Source organism: Bos indicus, chromosome 9 (assembly GCF_029378745.1).
Source record: "Bos indicus isolate NIAB-ARS_2022 breed Sahiwal x Tharparkar chromosome 9, NIAB-ARS_B.indTharparkar_mat_pri_1.0, whole genome shotgun sequence".
Taxonomy (NCBI): Eukaryota; Metazoa; Chordata; class Mammalia; order Artiodactyla; family Bovidae; genus Bos; species Bos indicus.
This window is the reverse complement of record NC_091768.1, coordinates 91,050,629-91,069,086: the sequence shown is the minus strand read 5'-3', so window position 1 is coordinate 91,069,086 and position 18,458 is coordinate 91,050,629.

Sequence of the window (18,458 nt, the reverse complement as noted above, 5' to 3'; positions counted from 1 at the left end):
CAGGTGAATTCGTTTCCATCTGAACCACCAGGGAAACCCATGAATACTGGAGTGGGTAGCCTATCCCTTCTCCAAGGGCTCTTCCAGACCTAGGAATAGAACCCAGGTCTCCTGCACCACAGACATTCTTCACCAGCTGAGCTACTAGGGAAGCCCAAGGACTGAACTTGGTGCTAGATAAATCTTGTTTTCTCTCAAATTTCTAATGTATGCCCATGAAAAAAATTTTTTCACCATATTAATTTCATCATCTGTAAATGTCCTTCATAGGGACATTTGTGGTAACTTTTTTTAAAAAATTTTTATAATAATGCCATTCTCCCAAATCTTCTCACCCTCTCCCTCTCCCACAGAGTCCATAAGACTGTTCTATACATCAGTGTCTCTTTTGCTTTTTTTAATATATAAATTTATTTTTTAATTGAAAGGAATTGCTTTTCAGAATTTTGCCTGTAAAGCAGACAAAATTTACAGATTCACAAATTCTGTCAAATTTGACAGTAGACAGCAGAAATAAGATTGTTTAAGTAAGGTTATTATGATAAAGTAACATATGCATAATGTTTATCATAGTCTTTTGTCATAGGGCTAAAACATATGTGAATATACATATATGCATATATTTAAAATGTGTAAATACATTTGTAGATGGGTTATTGATTGTGCTGTATGTTTATTTGCTTTGGGAACTAATTACAGCACTGATGATGACAGGTTGTTGAAAATATTATCCTGTGGGAAGAGTTAATGTTTCATGCCTCGTCAGTTATTTTTCATTTCCTTTGGTGGCTACTTCTAGCCCAGATTCCCTAGGTCCTTCCTAGGATTCTGACACTTACCTTTCAGTTATTGTTGGTACAAACAGACCTTCCTAATGTATCCCTTTCTTCATTAGAATCAGTTTTTATTCTTGAACTTTATTCTCAAGTACTTAATATAACTTTGGGTGTGAATGGAGCTTCTCAGGTGGCACACTGATAAAGAATCCGCCCGCCAATGCAGGAGACGCAGGTTCAATTCCTGGGTCAGGAAGGCTCCCTGGAGTAGGAAACAGCAACCCATTCCAGTATTCGTGCCTCGAGAATTTCATGGACAGAGGAGCTTGGCAGTCCATAGGATCTTAAAGAGTCGGACATGACTAAACCCCTGAGCTTACACGCATGTATGTATAAGTGGATTATGATTGCTTAATGAATTACTCTTTCCAGATAATGGATTTACACTGAATTGAAGTTGATAGTTCAAGCTAACAGTTCTCAAATTTGAGTATGCATCAGAATGGGAGAGCAATAAAACAGTTTATTGAACCTCAATCCCAACAATTCTGATTCAGTAGGGCTGGGGCATGACCTAAGAATATATATTTCTAAAAATGTTCCCAAGGGGTGCTGAATTGAGTAGGGACTTCACATTGAGAACTATTGATTGAAGCTAAAGAAATACTGTTAAAAAGAGTTTCATGCATCACAACTAAGAAACTAAAGAAGGCATTTGGTGATAAGAGAAAATTTCAGTAGTACTTCAAGAAAATAGCTACCTTAGCAGTCTTTGACTCATAATGTTAACAGCTAAATTTTTGGTGTGCCTTTATTTACTATTTTTTTTACCGTAAATGTGTCTGATGCAGATTTAACTGGCCAAAAATAATACATTTTGTGTTATAAAGCTAAAATTATTTCTATTTTTTTTAAACATAGGTTGTTTTTGCTTAGTCACTAAATCACGTCAGGCTGTTTTTATGACCCCAACCCACCAGGTTTCTCTGTCCATGGAATATCCTAGACAAGAATGCTGGAGTGGGTTGCCACTTCTTTCTCCAGGGTATCATCCCTATCCAGGAATCAAACCTGCATCTCTTGCATTGGCAGGCGGATTCTTTACCACTGAGCCATCAGTTCAGTTCAGTTCAGTCACTCAGTTGTGTCCAACTCTTTGCAACCCCATGAACCACAAAACGCCAGGCCTCCCTGTCCATCAGCAATTTCCGGAGTTTACTCAAACTCATGTCCATTGAGTCAGTGATGACATCCAAGCATCTCATCCTTTGTTGTCCCCTTCTCCTCCCACCTTCTATCTTTCCCAGCATCAGGGTCTTTTCAAATGAGTCAGCTCTTCACATCAGGTGGCCAAAGTATTGGAGTTTCAGCTTCAACATCAGTCTTTCCAATGAACACCCAAGACTGATCTCTAAGATGGACTGGTTGGATCTCCTTGCAGTCCAAGGGACTCTCAAGGGTCTTCTCCAACACCACAGTTCAAAAGCATCAATTCTTCAGTGCTCAACTTTCTTTATAGTCCAACTCTCACATCCATACATGACTACTGGAAAAACCATAGCTTTGACTAGACAGAGCTTTGTTGACAAAGTAATGTCTCTGCTTTTTAAAATGCTGTCTAGGTTGGTTGTAACTTTCCTTCCAAGGAGTAAGCGTCTTTTAATTTCATGGCTGCAATCACCATCTGCAGCGATTTTGGAGCCCCCAAAATAAAGTCTGACACTGTTTCCACTGTTGCCCCATCTATGTGCCATGAAGTAATGGGACCAGATGCCATGATCTTTGTTATCTAAATGTTGAGCTTTAAGCCAACTTTTTCATTCTCCTCTTTCACTTTCATCAAGGGGCTCTTTAGTTCTTCTTCACTTTCTGCCATAAGGGAGGTGTCATCTGCATATCTGAGGTTATTGATATTTCTCCCAGAAATCTTGATTTCAACTTGAGCTTCATCCAGCCCAGCGATTCTCATGATGTACTCTGCATATAAGTTAAATAAGCAGGGTGACTATATTACAGCCCTGACATACTCCTTTTCCTATTTGGAGCCAGTCTTTAGTTCCATGTCCAGTTCTAACTATTGCTTCCTGACATGCATACAGGTTTCTCAAGAGGCAGGTGCAGTGGTCTGGTAGTCCCATCCCTTTCAGAATTTTCCACAGTTAGTGATGCCACACTAACTCCTCAAATCCACATGCAGCAGCAATCTAGTGCCTATTTCCAAACACGCTTTGTTTAGTTTTATATTTGCTTTCTAAAAGCATGGAAAATCCACAGACAATCCCTGTCTTCTTGGGCCTTTTCAGTGATTATCGTGTTACCGCTAGGATGACTGCCTTTATAACTTTGAAACTGGTATCATTGCAGAATAAAGCTCCTGACCTACATTCCAAGCCTTGGGGCTAGTTGTTTTGAGAACCTATGATGAATACGGATGAAATAAGAGGAAAATGAATGTCCGGTGTTATAGGGTTGCTTAGTCCTCTGAATGGTTCAGATGGTTCTGTTTCCACTATATTGTCCACATAATAACTTTAATTTTCTACCTTACTTCGAATACGTAGGTCTGGCCAAACCCCAACTGAGTTTTTTAGGATAATCAGCAGGAGTCTGTTGTAACAATTGGCAGTTTCAGAAAAATTCATGTTTTGAAGTGAATAATTGTGTGCACAGGTATCCAACAATATGTATACTAAAGTACTAATTTGAACCAATTATAAATAATTGACTAAATTATAGTGAACTTTTCTCTCTCAGAATGTTCCACATGTTGAGTTCTAATTCAACACAGACTTGCTTCAAAGCTTTCTCTGGTCTTTGAAAGCCCTGCTGAAAATAGTTCATATGCAGATATTTGTCAAACCAGCACACAGTATCATCTCCTTTTCCTGCAATGCCAAATCTCCTCCACCTTCCACAGAAAACTCCTGTGCCTCACCAGTCAATTCTCTTTCTGAAACATCTCTTTGTCTTTGTGAAATTTCATTTGTGTATTTGATATTATGACATGCTTTCTAATGCACATCTATATTTTGCCATGATTTGTCATTTTAAAATGAGCTTCTTGAATATTCTCAATTTATCTTTAGATTTTCTTCAATGTTTGAATTTAATTTCCTGTGAATTGTGTCACCTGTCTGAAACTTGTTAGATAAGTTAAAAATAAGAAATTTGAAATAGATGTTTATTTGGTTTAGATGTACATTTTTTTCTGCATTTTTTTTCTAAATCCAGTCTTTTTCCATAGTTTTCTTATTGCACCTGAGTCCCACCTGTGCTTCTCTTTTGTGCTTCTCTCCCTGATTGTATTCACAACAGAGATGAAAACACCACTTTGCTCCTATTTTCTTCCACTCTGCAGTTTCTTTAAGCAAAAGAAATGATTGGCTCATTAATCCTTTGTGGAAATGGCCTAAAATCATCTAAGGAATACAAAGCCAGAGGATTCATTGTCCTGCTGGAAATGTTAGAGCCATTAGTGATCGACAGTCAACCACATTAACAATGTCAAGACAGGTGACTAGAAAATTGAATCTTAGAAACAAGTTCCTCTGCCTTACATACCTTTCATACTTCATGGATTTATATAAGCATATCCAGGAATTCATAGTGGATTATAAAAATATATTGCAATGATTTCCAGGAAAAACTTTGCATTGACATGATTGGTTAGGGTAGAGAAAACTGGATGATCAGAAAGAGACGGTAAAGCATTTGGGTGGGGGATTTTGGTGGAAGGATTCACATTGAAGTAGGAAAGAGGATTCGGAGAAGGAGATGGCAACCCATTCTAGTACTCTTGCCTGGAAAATCCCATGGGTGGAGGAGCCTGGTAGGCTGCAGTCCATGGGGTCACGAAGAGTCAGACATGACTGAGCGACTTCACTTTCACTTTTCACTTTCATGCATTGGGGAAGGAAATGGCAACCCACTCCATTGTTCTTGCCTGGAGAATCCCAGGGACAGGGGAGCCTGGTGGGCTGCCATCTATGGGGTCACACAGAGTCGGACACTACTGAAGCGACTTAGCAGCAGTAGCAGCAGGAAAGAGGATTAGGCAGAATGTAAATTTATTGGGGGATTTTTAGTTCTATGTCCAGTCCTCATGGTTTTATGTCCTTTGGAGGGAATTTATATAAGAATATGAAAAGGGAGTTTGTACACAAACATCTTTGTGTGACTTTGGTGGTGAAAGAAGATGCTCTTTGACATGTAAGGTACTAGAGAAGGTGAGTGAGGTATCTCTGGCATCAATGTAAGCACAAAGCAAAAAACTGACTAATCAAGATACACAACACACACACAGACACAAATATATATATATATATATATATATATTTTTTGGCCTCACTACACAGCTTGCAGCATCTTAGTTCCCTGACCAGGGATTGGACCCTGGCCTCAGCAGTGAAAGTGCTGAGTCTTAACTACCAGACCACCAGGGAATTTCCAAGATACATAATATTTTAACAGGATATATTAAAAATAGAGCTGCATGATACAGGGTGCTCAGGGCTGGTGCACTGGGATGACCCAGAGGGATGGGATGGGGGGGGAGGTGGGAGGGGGGTTCAGGATGGGGAACACATGTACCCCTGTGGCAGATTCATGTCAATGTATGGCAAAATCAATACAATATTGTAAAGTTAAAAATAATAATAAATTAAAAAATAAATAAAAATAAATAATATAAAAATCCTTGATAGAATATCAGAATTTTAAATAAAGACTGCTGCTGCTGTTGCTAAGTCATTTCAGTTGTGTCTGACTCTGTTCGACCCCAGAGATGGCAGCCCACCAGGCTCCCCAGTCCCTGGGATTCTCCAGGCATGAACACTGGAATGGTTGCCATTTCCTTCTCCAATGCATGAAAGTGAAAAGTGAAAGTGAAGTTGCTCAGTTGCATCCAACTCTTTGCGACCCCATGGACTGTAGCCTACCAGGCTCCTCCGTCCATGGGATTTTCCAGGCAAGAGTACTGGAGTGGGTTGCAATTTCCTTCTCCTAAATAAAGACTAAATCAATATTATTTATTTTTTCTTTTGCCTTAAGTTCCTACATGGCTTTGCACAGCACTGATTTATGGAGTATTGTGTCAAAGTGTAGAATAAAAGAATTTGCACATGTATTTGTGTAAGTACTGGATGGAGTTCAGAGTTCTACTTTAGCAGGCAGTTTCATAGAGTGGAGAGTCGAGACAATATGACTACTTCACAGTACAGTACTATACAGAGTACAGTAATAAAGCTCCACGAAACCCCCTTCCTCCACTCAGTAACTCTTCTTGGCTGTTCATTCAATGCCAGCCCCTGTATGCCAGCTGTTGTGCTGTGCTACTGTATTTTTTAAGGAACTGTGCTATAAGATTAAAAACGTTTTCTTTATTTTTTGTGTGTTTGTTTTCTACTCCTTATTTGTGTGAAAAGTATTGTAAACCTATTATAAGTATGATGCATTATAACTAATTGTGTTAACTGGGTACATCGACTAACTTTTTTGGACTTACGGAACAAATTAAACTTATGAACACATCTTCAGAACAGAACTTGTTCACATGTACAGGACTTAACCACATCTAGTCCAAGCACGGGAGATGGCAATGGCACCCCACTCCAGTACTCTTGCCTGGAAAATCCCATGGGTGGAGGAGCCTGGTGGGCTTCAGTCCATGGGGTCGCTAAGGGTCGGGCACGGCTGAGCGACTTCACTTTCACTTTTCACTTTTCACTTTCATGCATTGGAGAAGGAAATGGCAACCCACTCCAGTGTTCTTGCCTGGAGAATCCCAGGGATGGCGGAGCCTGGTGGGCTGCCATCTATGGGGTCACACAGAGTCGGACACGACTGAAGCGACTTAGCAGCAGCAGCAGCAGTCCAAGCACATTTCTTCCTTCCAGTCCAGTTTGCTGTCCTGTTGATAATTGTTCTCAGTCCAGCCTTATTTGGAATTTAAAATTTTTCTCTCAGACACTGGAAAAAAAGTACTTCTTGCATTCCTTAAATTCTAGAACTGTTGTGAACGATTGTCTCTCTGTGTGTCTTCATGAGGAACTACAAGAGAGGGCTTATTAGAAATGGCTAACCACATTTACCTGAGTTCTTTCTGTTACTGACAAGCTTGAAAAGAATCCCACTTTCCCAAACTGATTAATATGAGAGTTACTTATATTTGTCTTTGGCTTAACTTAAAATGTAACTTACCATTTAAATAAAATAATCATTTAAATATTGATGTGTTGTGCTGAGTCACTTCAGTCATGTCCCATCTCTGCGATCCACGGACTGTAGCCCACCAGGATCCTCTGTTCATAGGATTGATTCTCCAGGCAAGAATACTGGAGTGGGTTGCTATTTCCTTCTCCAGGGGATCTTCTCCATCCAGGGACTTAAGCTGTGTCTTTTATGTCTCCTGCATTGGCAGGTGGGTGTTTTTTTAAACTGCTAGTGCCACCTGGGAAGTCCTAAATATTAATAATCATCTTAAAAGAATTATCTATCTGTATCCTATCTCTTTTCTTGATCAGAAAATAGGGAAGCACATATTCAATTTCTCTCTAGGGAAAATACAATATAAAACTAACCACATGAGTTTATTTTTAATGTCAAGAAATAGAGAATTGTGAGGTCTAAGTGTAAATTACAAAATAATCTACGTTGTAAATCAGGGGTCTTGGAATTATGACCCATAGATAAAACTGTCTGCTGTACTACTTGATTTTGCATACGAAGATTTATCAGAACACAAGCCACACTGATTGTCCATGGCTACTTTTAACCTATGAGGACAATTGAGGAGCTGCAACAAAGATGGTATTGTCAGCAAAGCTGAAAATATTTACTATCTGGCCATTGAATTGAAAGTTTTCCAAATCTTGATCCAGATCAACAAAATTTATAATTCTGAGCACTATCAATGTGGATAAATAAAAATCTGAAGGTATCATTGCCTGAAAAATTTCCACAAAGACCATGATATCTTCACTAAAAGATATTTTTTTTGGATCAATTTAATGCATTCATTATGTGGCAATAAATTTTCAGAGGTTTTTGAGAGGAAAGGAGTATTACTGACCAGCAAATAATGTTCAATGCATATTCTCCAATAGAATATCAATTTGCTCTTTGATTAATTATTGAATTAATTTGAAAAAAATTTTATTTAAATGTTGCTCCTGATGGTTTCTCATTCTACTAAGCTAATCTCTTTCCAAATAGCAGTTTTCTTAATTCTTTTTGGAAAACATAAGCTAAACAATAATCATTCCCAGCACAGCTTGTTTCTACATAAAATGCTATACTCTCATTAGTTTTTGAAACAATTTCAAAATTGAATATAGAATCTGACATAATTTTAATAGCAGCTCCAAATGGTAGAGTCTTAATTTGAACTAACGCTATAAGAACAATGTAAGCTTTGTTGTTATTTTTTATTATGTTGAATATTGATTCTCAGTTCAGTTTTATTCTTATGAAAGGTTAAACATTTTGAATGCATTAAAATGAAATACTTGGGCCAATGTGAATAAAAACAGGTTTTGATTAAAAACCACACTGAGATACTATCCCTCAGAGAAATGCTTTTTCACGGGAGTAAATATGCTTGAAAGGCACTTTTGTTAGGGCTGCAGCCATGAAATTAAAAGACGCTTACTCCTTGGGAGGAAAGTTATGACCAACCTAGATAGCATATTGAAAAGCAAAGACATTACTTTGCAAACAAAGGTTCGTCTAGTCAAGCCTATGGTTTTTCCTGTGGTCATGTATGGATATGAGAGTTGGACTGTGAAGAAGGCTGAGTGCCGAAGAATTGATGCTTTTGAGTTGTGGTGTTGGAGAAGACTCTTGAGAGTCCCTTGGACTGCAAGGAGATCCAACCAGTCCATTCTGAAGGAGATGAGCCCTGGGATTTCTTTGGAAGGAATGATGCTAAAGCTGAAACTCCAGTACTTTGGCCATCTCATGCGAAGAGTTGACTCATTGGAAAAGACTCTGATGCTGGGAGGGATTGGGGGCAGGAGGAGAAGGGGACGACAGAGGATGAGATGGCTGGATGGCATCACGGACTCGATGGACGTGAGTCTGAGTGAACTCCGGGAGTTGGTGATGGACAGGGAGGCCTGGTGTGCTGCGATTCCTGGGGTCGCAAAGAGTCGGACATGACTGATCGACTGATCTGATCTGATCTGATTATTTTTAACTTCTTTAATAGGCATTCCTGTAATAAATTGCATGTCTGCATGCTCATTCACTTAGCTGTGTATGACTCTTTGTGACCCCATGGACTGTAGCCTGCCAGGCTTCTCTGTCTGTGGATTTTTCCATGCAAAAATACTGGAGTGGGTTGCCTTTTCCTACTCCAGGGGATCTTACTGACTCAGGGATTGAACCCATGTCTAATGTGGCTTCTGCATTGGCAGGTGGATTCTTTACTACTGCACCACCTGGGAAGCCCCCTAAAATAAGTTAGAGGGGAATTAGAGAGGTAGAGAGACAAGCTATGTTTGTTCCTATCACTTACTAGACACTTGACTTTTGGTGAGTCACTGTGCGTGTATTGCATGAGTAAAATCAAGTATGTAATGCCCTAATTTACAAACATTTTGTAAAAAATTAAATATTTTCTGAAAAGTATTACTCACAGAACTTGATATATAGTAAATAATAATAGGTCATGTATAGTACTTTTATTCTTATTTTAAAAATATCATATATTCCTCTGAAATGGTAAACTGAATAAATACAAATTTACTGCAAAGCCTCAGAGATTATTAGATTATTTCAGTCATTCCCTTCAGTAATGGTACAAAGGAGTGGGTTGGAGAGCAGGAGAACGGCTCCCCTGAAAACTCAAAAGAAAACACAGATAATCTAATCCAAGACAACATGCATAGACAACCGTTATGGAGGAACTGGAGCCAAACTTTCTCTTCCACCATGAGGATATAGAAAACTAAACAGAATATAAGCAGCAATTGTTTGTAGACATTGCATAGTGGTCAGTTTGGGACTGTGATCTCTAAAAGTGGGAGACAAAATACACTCGGAGGTGCTTTCCAGATGGTGAGGGAGCAGGGTGGATCCTAGACAGGGCAAGGTGGTCTCAGTGAACGGAAGAAATAGAGATCAGCCCCCAGGGAGGCTAAATGGGATGGAATTTGTAGAGAACAGCACTGAAGATGAGAGAATCATGTGGGGAAAACTCTCCAGAGCTCTGAATACTGATCTCCTGGAGTTTCTTGCTAAATTAAACTGCTAATGAGTGAGTGAACAGATGTGAGAGTTTGCAAAAATAACCCTTGAAAAGATCAAGCTGGTCTGCAAGAAGCTTACCTGCTTTCTAGAATAAACTTCAATGCATTCTGAAGGAATATGGCAAGTGACAAAATTTTGTAATCAGTTGATTTCAAATGTTTAACATTCAAGAAAAAATTAGTCAACATAGGTAACAAAAAATGTGAATCATAAATAAGGGTCATTTCCTGAATAAAGTTCATAGATGACTTCCCATTTCTTTAAAGAGCATCCCACCACCCTAAAGTTGACTTACATGGAAGACCTAAGTCAGTTGTCTTACACTTGTTTTCCATCCTCATCCCTCACCACCACTAAGGAGCCTGAGTACCATTCACCTATTTTTATCAGTTTAGTAAGCCATTCAATTTGTGGTACTTGTCTTCACTGTGATTCCATCACAGTCAGAGGTAGGGGTCTTACCTCATTAAATATTTTAAGAAAGTTTATACTATGCTTTGTTTCATTTTATTTCATCTCATATTTAGACTAAAGGTATAGATTTCTTTTCTAAATTTGGTTTGTATTTAGAAAAGAAAGCTTTATCAATTCTTATCCAAACTAGAGGAGCTAGGTTTACAAACCAAAAGGAATGGAAGTACCACTACCTCTTAAGAATTATCAAACATTTAAAGACACAAAGACATAAATTGAGCCCATTAGATCTTTTAAAGAAGCTTCATTTGTTGAAATTCTAAGTAATATTGTGATTTTCTTTTGAATTTAGCAGAAAAAGCTCTTACATTTTTAAAGTTTTTTTTTTTTTTTAACTGTAGCAATCTTCTTTCTTTAGCCTCATTTAAAGGGTCCTGAAGAGACACTAATTTGGGATCATCTTATTATTGAAAGTGTTTACATGGCAATCAACAAAAGTTGATAATTGAAAGTTAGAAATTTAGTTTATTTTTGTTCAAAAGCTGTTCTTGATAGACAAGTTTAGATAGGTAGAAACACAAATCACATAATCAGAGAAGATTCTACCAATGGTTGGAAAAATAACAAAAACATTTTAATTCTTGGTTGTCATATGTCAAAAATATTAGAATTTTAAGATAAACAGAAATACACAAATAAAGACTAATAGAGAAATAGATTTTGGACTTCTTGTCAGCTTCTTCCTGAGAGACCCAATTTTTGATATCTACCACATGTCAGCTGTATAATTTAAAGTCAGATTTCACCACTACTGTCACCAGAAACAGACTTGATCATAAAACAGAATTACTGATTAGAGCCAAAAACCTCAGTCACCATACATGAAGGGACAAGCAAAACTGAGCCAAGGGCTTAGCTTGTTCAGGTCCAGACAAGGTATGCCACCAAACTACACATTTTTATTGTGTTTAATTGTGGACTATAGCTTAATAGAACCTGTAAGAATGACTGCCAAAGAAGACTCAGAAACAAGTGTACTTAGAAAAAGTGAGTCAGATTTCATAAGAAAATATCTGTCAAATATAAAACACAACAAAGAAAAATGTAAAATTAACAGTGTACATTACATTTGCTTATGTTGGCAAAAATAATTTTTTAAATTATCATATATTTAAAAATTATGTGCTATATCAAGAATTAATGATGAAATTATCTTTGTTTAGGACATCTAGTTGAAGGAAAACATTGAAATTGTATTATAAGAATAAGAAGCAATCAGGATTATGCCCTCTTTTTTAGTTTATCATAGAATAAAATTTTCCCTGACTGTGGTATGTGAAGTATACAGTTATACTAGAAGCTGGATAAAAGTATTAGATTTTACTTCTACACAATCTATTATCTCTGCTCCTTAAGGCAAATTTCTTACCTTCTTTGTGCTCCAAGTTCTCATCTGTAAAAGGTGGACAGCAATAAAGTTATCTTTCTCAGTGGATTGGTATAAGGATTAAATTAGTGTATCTGAGTACCTGCAAGAAAATAAGCAGTGTAAAAATTTTTGTCATTACTGGTATTATGTTGGTAGAAGTGATTGAATGCAGAAGAAAAACAGATGATGCCAGAGAGGAGAATGTCTGCAGTGATGTCCTTAAGTAGATGAGGATAAACAGATGGCGTCTGGTACCCAAGTGGAAACTTTGGGCTTGATTGAAGGCACAGAGAGTTTGTCCACACAAGCATGAAGCAAAGCAAAGAGCGTGGGTGCATCTTGGAGCAAAACACGGGAGATGTGGTGGAGACGGCAAGGGGAAGTTTTCTCCAGACTACTTAGGTTTCCTCCATAGGAGCTGGGAAACAAAGGCATCGTCTGGAAGTGAGGATAGGGAAGGAGTATTGAAGGAGGAAAAGGGAGAAGGCATGATACTGTCATCTCAGAGAGCAGTGAAGTCAATTGGCAAACACAATGCAGAATTATGAAGCAGAATCTGAAATACCAGTGATTACAGCAGAGAATATTAACACAGTCTGAGTATATTCACTTTCTGACTTTACAGGGTTTTAGATTTAGGATTAAATTCCACTTTACGCTATGCTTAAATCCTATAAACAACTTTGCATAAATGGCTAATGTGAATTTTATTCTTTTTTTTGTGTATCATTAATTAAAAGATTATTTATCCCCTGGGATAATTTTTACTACATTCAAAATAAAAAAAGTCTTGATGGATAAAAGCACATTATTTTATATGTATAGATGCTTTGTGGATATCTGTGTATTTGGTTTTAATCGTAAAATGTGACGGACAAATTTAAGAACAATTAGGATCCATGTGAGCTTAGTGGTTATGAATACAAAGTGAAATCAGTTACACAGGTTCTATGAGCACAGAGAAATCAGAGATTTGGACATAACCAGGATTACCACGGAGAAGGCAATGGCACCCCACTCTAGTACTCTTGCCTGGAGAATCCCATGGACAGAGGAGCCTGGTAGGCTGCAGTCCATGGGGTCGCTAGGAGTCGGACACGACTGAGCGACTTTACTTTCACTTTTCACTTTCATGCATTGGAGAAGGAAATGGCAACCCACTCCAGTGTTCTTGCCTGGAGAATCCCAGAGACGGGGGAGCCTGGTGGGCTGCTGTCTATGGGGTCACACAGAGTCGGACACGACTGAAGCGACTTAGCAGCAGCAGCAGCAGCAGCAGGATTACCAAGACAGAGAATGGACAAGAGGCTAAGGGTGTATGCTAGAAGTTAATACAGAGATCAGTTATGTAATTCTAACTGGAAAGGGGGAAATGACACAGCTTTTTCACACTCAAGAATGTCACACAGTGTAAAGATATAATTTTCAATGGAATGGAGATTAATGGATGGAAAGGAGACCTGGATATTTCCTTCTTCACACTCAAGTAGTTAATTCTCAGTTGACTCTGCATCTGGAAGAGACAATCAAGTGTCATGTTGCCTCTGAGAATAGTAATTCATCAATTTATCCTTTCTAAGAATACATTTTGAGGAGTCTAATATGTTTAGAGATAATAATTTGAAACTGCCATTCACAGGACAGAGGTGTTGAAAATCATGTGAGTATATTAGAAAAGGTAGTGATAAATCTCACTTTACTTTAAAATATTAAAAATACACGGAAGCTTCCTTTCACCTAGGAATGAACCAATAAATTCCTCTTTTCTTATATGAAAGAGTATTTAGCTGACCGATGATTTTCTAGCTTACAAAATAAAAGACTTGGAAAGCACTTCTAAAATTGACTGATGAAAAGAAGTATCGCATATTATTACAAACAAACATTTTACCTATTTGTAGTGGTATTCCTAATGATACTTCATTAAAAATGACTTCATTAAAAATGACTCTCTTATTAGATTTGTAGTGGTATTTGTAGTGGTATTCCTAATGATGTAGTATTCCTAATGTAGTGGTATTTGTAGTGGTATTCCTAATGATACTTCATTAAAAAATTCCTAATGTAGTGGTATTCCTAATGATGTAGTATTCCTACATCATTATGGAATGATGTAGTATTCCTAATGTAGTGGTATTTGTAGTGGTATTCCTAATGATACTTCATTAAAAATGACTTCATTAAAAATGACTTCATTAAAAATGACTCTCTTATTAGATTCTGTGCCTTTGCATTCAAGAGCTTATTCTCTGAAAAATAATCCAAAATATAAGGTACTACTGCCTAAAGCATTACTGGTACATTCTGGACATTTTGTTTTTGCTTTCACAGTGGATTATAATCACACCCAGTTTCCATGTGGTGTTGGAAATAATTCAGCCAACAGCTTTGAAGAAGTGACTATGGTGGATTTTAATTTTTTGTTTTCTTGTCTATACTTAATTAAAAGCAAATGTTATTTATATACTGGGTATTTATCTACTGGGGTATGTTTATCCAGTGATATTATAGCTGCAAGTTTACATTTTCCAGAAGCAATCCTATCTGGCAAGAAACACAATACTTTTAAAATGTTCCTGCCTTATCAATACGCTTTAATTTTTTGTCAGTGTTGAAATGAAAGGTGGAGGAAATGCCAGCTGGCATAACTATGAGAGTTGACTTAGGTCTTTTCAAACAGGGACAGTTTCATAGAAGGTTATAACTTTGTTATTAATAAAATCATAATAAAATAAAATTTAAAATTTAAGCTGAGCTATTTGTAAGGCATTAAACGCATCATATAAAATTACCACATTACAGATATTATTTTATTTCAATAATCCTGAAGTAAATTGAGTCATGAACTTCAGAATTAAGTAATTGACTTTATTAGGAAAGTATTTTCTCATCTTGGAGTTTAAAATGAATTCCATTATCTTAACAAAGAGGCAAAATGAATTCTTGTCTGCATCCTGACATTGTGATAGACTTGGTCTTTTGGGGAGGAATTATTCTCATTTTATTAAAAAGAACTAGGAAACAAATCTTAAGTGTTAAATGGCATTATTAATTCTTCTAAATAAATGATGAAATTTTCAACTGGACCAATGAAACACTTGCTCTCATTGTTACTATTCACTCTTTCTCCTGTCTATAAATCAGTGTGGATACACAGAGGGAAAGTCGACGCTCATCTTCCTCCCCAAACAGTACGTCCTTTACAGAGATGTAGGATTTGCATGCCTGCATGCATGCTCAGTGGCTTCAATTGTGGCTGACTCTGTGACTCTATGGATTGTAGCCCGCCAGGCTCCTCAGTGCATGGGATTCTCCAGGCAAGAATACTGGAGTGGGTTGACATGCCCTTCTCCAGTGGATCTTCGAACCTAGGGATTGAACCCAAGACTCCTGTGTCTCCTGCATTTCAGGTGATTTCTTTACCACTGAGTCACCTGGGAAAACCCAGGGTTTGCATAAATATGTTCTTTTCATAAATAAAGATAACAGATTGCTTCTTGAGATCCCTATAAAGTATTATGGGTTCAATCTGGATACAATTAGGACAACCCCAGAAATACAAAGAGTTTTATTTTACCAAATTGTCCTATCTAAACAATGATTTCTTTACCTATAACTACTCACTTTTTCACAATTTATTTCCTCTTTTTAGCCTTTGGTTTCCTTCTATTAAAATGAAATTGAGATTATCTCACTTTTTTAGATAAAGGGCCAAAATTATCAACTTCTCAAAGTATATTCTAGACTGTGGAAAGAAACCCATTTTCTTTCAAAATCTCTTGGAGTCTTCAACATAATTCAAAAGATAGGTTTCCACCCCCACTTCTTGTGAGAGCTTAGACAAAATTTCTGTTTCAAAGATGGACATTTACATATCCTTAAGCACAATCAAATTTATGAACTCAAATATGCTTAGTTGTATCTTCTTAAGGAAGTTGATGATATCTGATTAATAATTATATTGATAATCACTATTTGCAACAGATTGATAATTAAGGACTGGGGAATAAGTAACTTGTTTCTTAATTTCTCTTTTTGATCATAATTAAGAAACAAATATTTAACCCACATTACACTTTTAAATTGTGGCAGATGTGGAATGTCAGCATATAATATAGAATAGCTTTCAAAAAGTGGAGTGTTGATATTTACATGAAAGTAAAAGTGTTAGTCGCTCAGTCATATCTGATTCTTTGTGACTCTATGGACTGTAGCCCACCAGGCTTCTCTGTCCATGGATATTTAAGTATGCTTCTAATATTATACATAATAATAAAATACCACATATATGTAGTGTACTCTCTTAAATATAGTTCTCTGTCTTGTTAGCAAAAATATAGTATATATTTAGGTATTTGTCTAGTCCAAAGGGATAAAATTCATTTCACATATTTTGCTACTTTTGCATCTTACATACATTGCAGTTATGAATAATCAGCCATGGTAATTTACTTTCTAAATTCAGACATGACTTTATAAGCCTTCATAACATGGTACACTGGAAAGTTTCTGGCTATTGATTGTAACTGGTACGACATGTGAAACTTACCTGCCACCTATGATTAATGACTACTATGTTATTATTTGGAGCTTCACTGGTGGCTCAGCGGTCAAGAATCCACCTTCACTGCAGGAGACACAAGAGAACATGGGTTGATCCCTGGGTCAAGAAGATTCCTTGGAGAAGGAAATGGCAACCCACTTCAGTAGTCTTGCCTGGATAACCTTATGGACAGAGAAGTCTGATGTGCTACAGTCCATGGGGTCACAAAAGAGTTGGGCATAAGTCAGCTACTAAACAACAATAACATGTTAGTGTGTAGATTTTAAAATCCTAAAGAGAAATAATTAATAATAATAATAATCCTAAAGAGAATAATTTGTAATATTCCTGTGGTCATGTATGGATGTGAGAGTTGGACTGTGAAGAAGGCTGAGTGCCGAAGAATTGATGCTTTTGAACTGTGGTGTTGAAGACTCTTGAGAGTCCCTTGGACTGCAGGGAGATCCAGCCAGTCCATTCTGAAGGAGATCAGCCCTGGGATTTCTTTGGAAGGAATGATGCTAAAGCTGAAACTCCAGTACTTTGGCCACCTCATGCAAAGAGTTGACTCATTGGAAAAGACTCCGATGCTGGGAGGGATTGGGGGCAGGAGGAGAAGCGGATGACAGAGGATGAGATGGCTGGATGGCATCACGGACTCGATGGACGTGAGTCTGAGTGAACTCTGGGAGTTGGTGATGGACAGGGAGGCCTGGCGTGCTGCGATTCATGGGGTCGCAAAGAGTCAGACAGGACTGAGCGACTGAACTGAACTGAACTAAACTGAAAGAGAAATAAACAACTCTACAAAGGTGTCTAAAAACAAAGGCACCTCAAACTATTAAAACCAGAACAATCTATAAATGTATTGTTATTCCTATTCATTTATCATATATAATTATATGATATAATCTAGCTCTTTTAATTAAATATAACAAAATATCTTGATTCAAGTTCCTAAAGAATGCACCCTGATTATAGGTGTTGAAATGCCTTGGCAGGCAAGGTTAAATGCACATTGCTTTTGTGTCCTGGAAAAACACAAGTTGGCATGAATTTGAGAGAACCAGTATTATAACAAGCACTCAATTAAAATACCAGGTTTAATTTGAAGATGCTAAAAACTTTGCAAACAAGGTACTAAATACAGAGTTTTAGAGATAAGTGTGAGTCGGGATTTAGGAAAATAGCCAAGGTAAGAGGAAATGAGAGTTTTCTGAGCTGTCTCTCTAAGACAATAGGACTTATCTAAATGATATCTCTCTTATTAGGGCATGATTTTAAAAAATCATAAAACATTTTTGGTAACTATACACTATACAGTCGTATCCTAGGCAATATTTGGAATATGTTATAGTATACCTTATCTTTATTGTGTAACACTTTTGAGCATACAAAATATCATTTTTGTTTTAAAAGTTTTTAGTCAAATATTTCTGTTATATGAGAAACAAATGTTTCATATTTCATTATACTGGTGGATATGGAAGCCCACGTGGCTCAGACGGTAAAGAATCTGCTTTCAATGCAGGAGATCCAGGTTTAATCCCTGGGTCAGAAAGATTTCCTGGAGAAGGGAATGGCAACCCACTCCAGTATTCATGTCTGGAGAATCCCATGGACAGAGGAGCCTGGAGGGCTATAGTCCTTGAGATCACAAAGAGTCTGTCAGAACTGAGCAACTGAAACTTTCATTTTCACTCTAAATAGAAGGATTTTTGAGAATTTAATAGTTTTTCTCATATGAAATTAATCAAAAATTATTTTCAATGATTTGTTCAGCTAAAATGGAAGAAAGGTTTTTTTTTTTATGTGCAGGTTCAGTTAATCAAGGTACTATATGACACTCTCATATAAAGCATGAATTATTTTTTTAACATTTAAAAATTAATTACCCTTTCTCTAGCTGGTGGCTGTTCCAAATTGTGATCCTATATTTCAGTGTCAAATAGATATCATTGAATTAAAGTATTAGATCTTAGAGGTCAAAGCCAAATAATGCTGAGTAATAAGATAAATCTCTGATCACTTCCTATGACACAGCATT